Source organism: Macaca nemestrina, chromosome 11 (assembly GCF_043159975.1).
Source record: "Macaca nemestrina isolate mMacNem1 chromosome 11, mMacNem.hap1, whole genome shotgun sequence".
In the NCBI taxonomy this organism is placed as follows: Eukaryota; Metazoa; Chordata; class Mammalia; order Primates; family Cercopithecidae; genus Macaca; species Macaca nemestrina.
The window spans coordinates 102,021,204-102,029,350 of NC_092135.1; positions in this window are offsets into that span (position 1 = coordinate 102,021,204).

Consider the following 8,147-nt stretch of genomic DNA (forward strand, 5'->3'; position numbering starts at 1 on the left):
ATCTTTTTCTTTGTGAAGTCCACATTCGTCACAAAAGGGGACCATGTTTTCTTTTCTTTCTCATTTCCAACTCACTCCATTGTTTTCCTTTTTGCTTGGGGGATACAATTTCTCTTGGCGCCACAGAAGACAGGCTGTACTCAGCCTAGTTGCTAATCAACCTTTGTTTGATGAAAATAAGTAACTGAGGAATCTGGAATTTTCTATGAGGATGAATGTATTAGTGTCAACATTTAATCCCTTCCTCCAGGGTCTGTGTTCTCAGTAAAATGAGGAAGATGGTGAATTCTCCAAGTCTTTCCCACAAAAAGGCAAGCTATACTTTGGTGTTTTTCACTTTATGCCATGTTTTATTTCCCTCTCTACCTTGCTGATTAGTGCTTAGGAATTCAATGTATGAATCTTAACTCTTTACTGCCTTGCCATATTTCTAAGGCAGTGAGACAGGCTATCATCAAATCTGTCAGTAACTCTAATACCAATCCTCTCACTTTTTTAGTCTTTCCAAATCTACCCATTCTTGTGTCTCATTTCAGGAACATGCCCTAATCATGACTAAAAGATCCCTTAGGCTCCTTCATGGTGCTTGCTATACATTTTTTCATTTTCAAGAAGCTAGAAGTTGTGGTCAGGCAGGTTCACTGGGAACCTAGTCTCTGGGGGTGCAGTTGACCAAAGCCTTCAACTAAACCATGGATGTCTGCCATTGACCTCTTTTCTCCTTAAGAAAGAGTCTCCATTGAGACAGATTAACAAGTAAGTTCTAGCTTCATATGGGAGAAGTTTTAATCTTCAGTGTTCATAAATACTATAATAGCATATAAGTACAATATTTTTTTGACAAAAATATTGAATTCTAAAATGTGATTTCTCCTTAATATGGTCTCTTTCTGTTTTGTCTTTATGGTTTTATGGTGATAATCCAAAACAATTATTGCTGACGCTTAATGAATGTGACATTCTTTTCCGTCATTTTTCCAATTATTTGGAGTCATGTGAAAATGTCCTCTTGAGGCTGAATTCCAAAATGGCATATAAATTAGCACAAAATCCCTAGTATAAAATCCAGGTACCTCTGAGTTTACTTGGAGTTCCATTCAAAGAAATGATGGTCCATCAGAAACACATTGTAACTGAGAAGCCTATCTTTTCCTAGTCTTTTGAGCACATGCCAGAATGGGTATGAGTTTCATTTTAAAAGCACAGAAAAACAAACTTTTTTTCTTTCTTTCATTTTTTAAAATAGAGAAGGATCTTGCTCTGTTGCACAGGATGGAGTGCAGTGGCGTGATCATAGCTCACTTGCAGTCTTGAACTCCTGAGCTCAAGTGATCCTCCCACCTCAGCCTCCAGAGTAGCTAGGACCACAGACACATGCCACCATACTTGGCTAATTTTTGAAATCTTTTTGTAGAGATGGAGTCTCGCTATGTTGCACAGGCTGGTCTTGAACTCCTGGCCTCAAGCAATCCTCCCATCTCAGCCTCCCAGAGTGCTGGGATTATAGGCATAAGTCACTATGCCCAGCTGCAAAATTTCATTAAATAAAATCCTTTCTTCTCATTATCAATACCTCTACAGACCTGGAGGTAGCCCTTGAAACAACATCTCCTTGTTTGACTTCTCCTAAAGCCTTTATCTTATCAGTCTGAACATCTCTTTTATCTCTTCTCCACATTTTCCTAATTGAAGCAGCTAATAAAATAGTATGCTCTCTCCCTTCCTCATTTACATCATCCCTGTATTGTTTATCTAGGGTTGTTATAACAAATTACCAAAAGTCAGTGGCTTAAAACAGTACAAATTTATTTTCTTACAGTTCTGAAGGCCAGAAGTGTAAAATTAGTTCCACTGGGCTGAAGTCAGAGTGTTGGCAGGGCCAGTCCTTCTGGAGGCTCCAGGGAAGAATCCATTTTCTCGTCTTTTCCACACTGGCGTGACTGCCAACATTCCTTGGTTTTGGCCACATTGCTCTGATCCCTGCTGCCATAGTGATTGCTTTCTCCTCTTCTGTAGTTGAATCTCCCTCTGCTACCCTCTTCTAAGCACATTTGTGATTACATTTATCAACTAATCCAAGATAATTCCATTTCAAGATCCTCAACTAATCATATCTGCAAAGTCCCTTTGGCCATATATGTTTGTTTGTAGGACCTGCATATATTTTGGGGGGCCTTATTCAGCCTACCACTGTCTCCTAACTGCAAGGCATCCTCTAAATGTCTTCTTGCCACTTTCCTCACATGTTCATGGTTCCAATGTGCACAATCATTTTATCAGACCATCCTGGGAAGTATTACACTTCTCACCCTGAATTTGATTTCTAGCAAATAACATTATCTACTACCTTACACCTTGAGTTTCATGAGAAAGTCACCTTGAAACGGAGGCTTTGGGTGGGGTGGGGATGGAGAAACCCCTATGTACCCTTCCTTCCACTCCCAACCTGGGCTTCTATATTTAGGACTCCCCACCTTCTTCTCTAAGCCTCTTGTTCTGAAACTCCATACCCCTTCTTGAGAAAGTTCCCATTTCTAGATATTTTTAGGTTCTTTATTTGTCTAGTGGGCCATGTGCTAAGTCTGAGTCTGACAGTCATGAGGAGAGCTTTAGACTCCAGCCCACTGGGCAGCTGAAGCTCATTACTCTTAGTAATGTAGGTGCTGGGGTAGAGGAAAACAGGGAGTGTGGACATTAGTCCTGGGGATAATAGTGAACTCAATTACTTCAATTCCAGTTTCCTTTTCATTACCTTCACCAAAAGGAGCTGCAGCCCCATTGGTTTCTTGGCTAGTGAGTCAATCAAAGTAAGCACTCTGGCCTTGAAGAACAAACTATACTTGAGCATCAGTACAGTCTAAACCCATGTTGAGAAAAGACTGAATTGCCTCACTGAGCCAGGAGCCTGCCCTGCCCTTGGTGTCATTGTGTCCCCATCACTGTGAAATAAAGTTGTGTGTGTGTGTGTGTGTGTGTGTGTGTGTGTGTGTGTGTTTTGCTTTATCTGGCAAGCTTTTCAAAATCCTAAAATAAGTTGGCATTAACATTTAATGCCTTTTCACTTTATTTATATGGGAAGTGGGCTAGCCTAAATTAAATTATTTTGAGTCAGAGTTTCCCCTCTAATGGAAATCAGGGTGGCTATCTTCTAATTTCCTCCATCCCATGGTATATGTTAAATGCTATGGTGTCTGAATTTATTTCCTAGCAACAGTCAATAAAAATGGCTATTTCTGGGAAGTACTCCTCTTTTCACATAAAGAAACCCAAGTGAATGAACATGAGAAATATGGGAACCATTGCCTGCCTTCCAGTCGAAGCTTGGGTCCACCTAACAGTTCCCAAACAGGGTTTTGAGAGTTAATCCTATTAGTATGTGAGGATCAAAGGAGTAATTTAAAATAATCAAAATACCTTCCCACTCTTCTCCAACTCCACTCGATTACTCTAAAGAAACAATTATGTGGAATCCTGGATTTCAAGCAAAACGTTACAGAAATTCAACTGTCCAGATTTTCAACTGTCTGGAATAATCAGTATGTGAATAAGCCAAGGTTTGAGACCTTAAATCTCATCACAAGGAAAAGTATTTATAAAGCTCAGCAGAACAGAGGCTCCTCAACCACAGACTCTCCAAGGATCCCCAGTCCAACATCATAGATAGTTTCTAGAAGGGCAATGATTTACCTGTGGGTACACTCCTAGTCAGTGTCAGAAGCAGAACAGAAACTCTTGCTTATCTCTTTCTCCACATGCTTTATTCTACCCAATCTGACTTCACGTGCTTTTTGTTCACTCCCTAAATATTCACTGTCCTCTCTTATCTCCCATTTTTCTCTACCCACTGTGGGAGGCTGTGAAGAGGATAAAGGGGGAAGCAGGGGAAAGATTCTGGGTGGTCAGCAAGTGGATGAGAGCCAATGGTGGGAGAATCTTCTCCCTCTTCTCCAAGACTTGCTTCACCTCCAGGCTTGTCTGATCTCCAAGACCAATGTTCTCCCAACTCCCCACTCCATTCCTGACACAAGAGACACTTCTGTAATGCCCTTCATGCTCCAAGTTCTTGTCATACATGAGAAGCTCTGGTCAACAACTGTTGCTTCAATAAAAGCATTCATGGGAATGAGGACTAGATCCCTGAGTTCTGGGACCCAGATCCTATCCTTTCATACCTGCTAAATCCTTTTAGTTTATTTGCAGCTCTACTACTCACTCTTTTGCCTAAGACCTGAGAGTTGTGCAATTATCATCATCAGTCAAGAAAGAATGTGCCAGCACTAACCTTCACCTAGGGTTTCTTCTGATAAGCATTCTGAGTAAGAGAAGTGTTTTTTGTCAGTCAACAAAGCTTCAGAGCCCTACTTCAGTCTTATCAGACTGTATATTTTACTCGGACACTTCAACTCCAGCAGGTAAAATCTGCTTACCTAACCACCAATTGTAGTATGGCCCATCTTGAGCTCTGAGCCTGCCCATGGTTAGTATCAGCTCCTCGTCCAGGTGAAAATATGTAACAGGTTTTCTCATGGCATAATTACTTCTGCTTTACTATTTCTTGATGGCTGTTGCTTCATGTCTGATTGCTTATAGTTCACCTGTTGATGAAATATTCTGAGTCAGTCTGAGTAACTGAAAAATATAGGGGAAGAAGAAAGTTAGGGACCAGTCAATGCACAGTTCAGGGCAGACCAGGCTTGAGGCAATAAATATAGAAAATACAAATGGACAACATGAGTCTAGGACAATCAAGAGTTTAGGTGGTCAACTGCCAATAAATACTCAGAGAGCAAGGAAAGGTATATGTCATTGAGTCTAGTCTAACCTCCTAGTCAATGTCTGAATTGTCTCTGTAGAAATCCTGGAAAAGGGTCCTTCAGCTTTTGCTTGAGTGCAGTGAGTGTCAGAGAGCTCACTCTCCTGTGGTGACTCATTCTGCTTTAGAACAACTCCAAATATTGGAAAGCTCTTCATTATGTTGAGCTGAAGCCCGTTTCCTTGTGATACTGCTCTTTGGTTCTAATTCTCATTGTAAAGAAACACAAAATAAACTTTCCTCCATATGATAAACTTTTCTCCCATACTCTTACCTAGCATTTTCTTATATATTCAAGGGAAAAAATAAGTCTATTGTGTGCAAGGCACTCTACTAGATGCCATGGGGAATAAAAGCATCAGTATAGTTTAAACCCATGTTAAGAAAAGACCCAGTTGCCACGTTAGCCAGAAGCCTTCCTTGCCCTTGGTGTCAATGGGTCCCCATCACTGTGAAATAAAGTTTTATTTTTTTGCTTTGTCTGGCAAAATCAGTGCAAATCCTGATTAATGCCTTCAAGGAACTATAATTTTGTAGAGATAAAAGACAATATTGAACAGAGTAAGAACCTAGGCCAAGTGAAAATTGTTATATGGTATTGACAGACTGGGAGATACAAGAGAGGTAGAAATCTTTAATTAATAAGCTATATGTGAATTGAACCTTAAAGGATGAATAAGACTTTGATAGATGGAAATAGGGTAGTACCAGGATGTACACATGTAAGACAGGATAATTGGCTGGGCACAGTGACTCACACCTGTAATCCTAGCACTGTTAGAGGCTAAGGAGGGTGGATCACTTGAGGTCAGGAGTTTGAGAATAGCCTGGTAAACATGGTGAAACCCTGTCTCTACTAAAAATACAAAAAGTAGTCGGGCATGGCGGCAGGTGCCTGTAATCCCAGCTACTCTGGAGGCTGAGGCAGGAGAATTGCTTGAACCCAGCAGGTGGGGGTTACATTGAGCTGAGACTGACCACTGCACTCCACTTTGGGAGGCCGAGGTGGGTGAATCACGAGGTCAAGAGATCGAGACCATCCTGGCCAACGTGGTGAAACTCCATCTCTACTAAAAATACAAAAAATCAGCTGGGTGTGGTGGCAAGTACCTGTCATCCCAGCTACATGGGAGGCTGAGGCAGGAGAATCGCTTGAACCCTGGAGGTGGAGGTTACAGTGAGCCAAGATCATGCCATTGCACTCCAGCCTGGGCAAAAAGAGTGAAACTCTGTCTCAAAAATAATAATAATAATAATAATCTCATTTCCCTCATATTTTATGAGTAGGGAACTCTATTCAAGGAAGGTTCCCACCCTTTGGCCCATTATTACTTACTCTTCTTTAACCAAATGGCAGGCGACAGCCATTGGGCCATTTCTAGAGCAAAACAATACATGAAGGTTGAGACCCTTGATTGGAAAGCTTTAATACCTTGGGCCAAGGGAGCTCTTCAACTCTGTCAGAACAGTTAACAGGAGCAAGTATATATACTCTTAGAGTTTGTGAGGCAGGGGTCTTTGCATATTTACAGCTTTGGTGGGGGATCTTAGCAAATTCGGGGAGCTTCACCTGACCTTTAATTTCTCAGATGCAACTTGGCATATTTCATGTAAGACTGAAGTAAGAATTACATCATTTTAGGAACAAGTAGGTGAATCAGTATTTGTTGCTTTCACCATGTTTCTTAGGCAGGCCTTCCAGCTGAAGATCAGAACTTTAAATAACAAAGAGAGCTGTTTTAGGTAAAATAATGCCGCCCTACAGAGGTCCACATTCTAATTCTGGAACCTGTGAGTATGTTACCTTACATAGCAAAAGGACTTTGCAGATGTGATTAAGTTAAGGATCTTGAAGTTAACCTGGATTATCTGAGTGTGCCCAGTGTAATCACAAGGCTCCTTACAAGGAAAAGAGGGAGGCAGGAGAGTCACGAAGGAGATGTCACGATGAAAGTAGGGGTTGGAGGGATGTGATTGTTGGAAGGGGGCTATGAGGCAAGGAATGCAGACAATGTCAGAAAAAGCAAGGAAATGGATTGACCCCCGGAGCCTCGAGAAGAAATGCAGCTCTGCTGACACCTTGATTTTAGCCCAACGAGGCCTATTGCTGACTTCTGCCTTCTAGAACTAGAAGTTAATAAATCTGTGTTGTTTTTAGTCAAATTTATGATAATTTGTTACAGCAGCAACAGGAAACTAGTACAGTAACGACGGTCCCATGATAGTTAATATGGAGTGTCAACTTGATTGGATTGAAGGTTGCAAAGTATTGTTTCTGGGTGTGTCTGTGAGGGTGATGCCAAAGGAGATGAACATTTGAGTTGCTGAACTGGGAGATGCAGACCCACCCTCAATCTGGGAACCATAGCTGCCAGCACTACTAGGATAAAAGCAGGCAGAGGAACGTGGGAGGACTAGACTGGCTAAGTCTCTGGCCTCCATTTTTCTCCCGTGCTGAATGCTTCCTGCCCTCTAATATTGGACTCCAAGTTCTTCAGCTTTTTGACTTTTGGGCCTATACCAGTGGTTTGCCAGGATCTCTTGGACCTTTGGCCACAGGCTGAAGGCTGCACTGTCCACTTCCCTGCTTTCAATGTTTTGGGACTTGGACTGACTTCATTGCTCCTCAGCTTGCAGACAGACTATTGTGGGACTTCACCTTGTGATAGTCTGAGTCAATACTCCTTTATAAACCCCCCTTTCTATATATATATCTACCCTATTAATCCTGTCCCTCTAGAGAACCTTGAATAATCCAGCTCTCTAGTGCCAGAAAACATTACTGTGTGAGAGTCTAGCTTCAAAACTTTAGTGCTAAGTCTGAGGAGGCAGTGCCAGATCACTTGCCCTCAATTCTTACCAAATAGAATAATAACTTCATAAGCAGTGACTATGACATTAGGTTTCAGGGACCCAAGCTAAATTTTGACCATCAAAGGCTGATGCATTGTATTAATAAACAAATGAAAAGGATGGCCAGGTGCAGTGGCTCATGCCTATAATCCCAGCACTTTGGGAGGCTGAGGTGGGCAGATCACCTGAGGTCAGGAGTCTGAGACCAGCCTGGCCAATATGGTGAAACCTCATCGCTACTAAAAACACAAAAAATTAGCTGGGTGTGGTGGTGCACGCTTGTAGTCTAGGCTACACAGGAGGCTGAAGCAGGAGAATAGTTTGAACTCAGGAGGCAGAGGTTACAGTGATTCGAGATTGTGCCACTGCACTCCAGCCTGGGTGACAGAATGAGACTCCATCTCATAAATAAATAAATACATAAATAAAATAAATAAATGAAAAGGAATGGAAGCAAATAGCAGCTTCCAGTTTTGATACA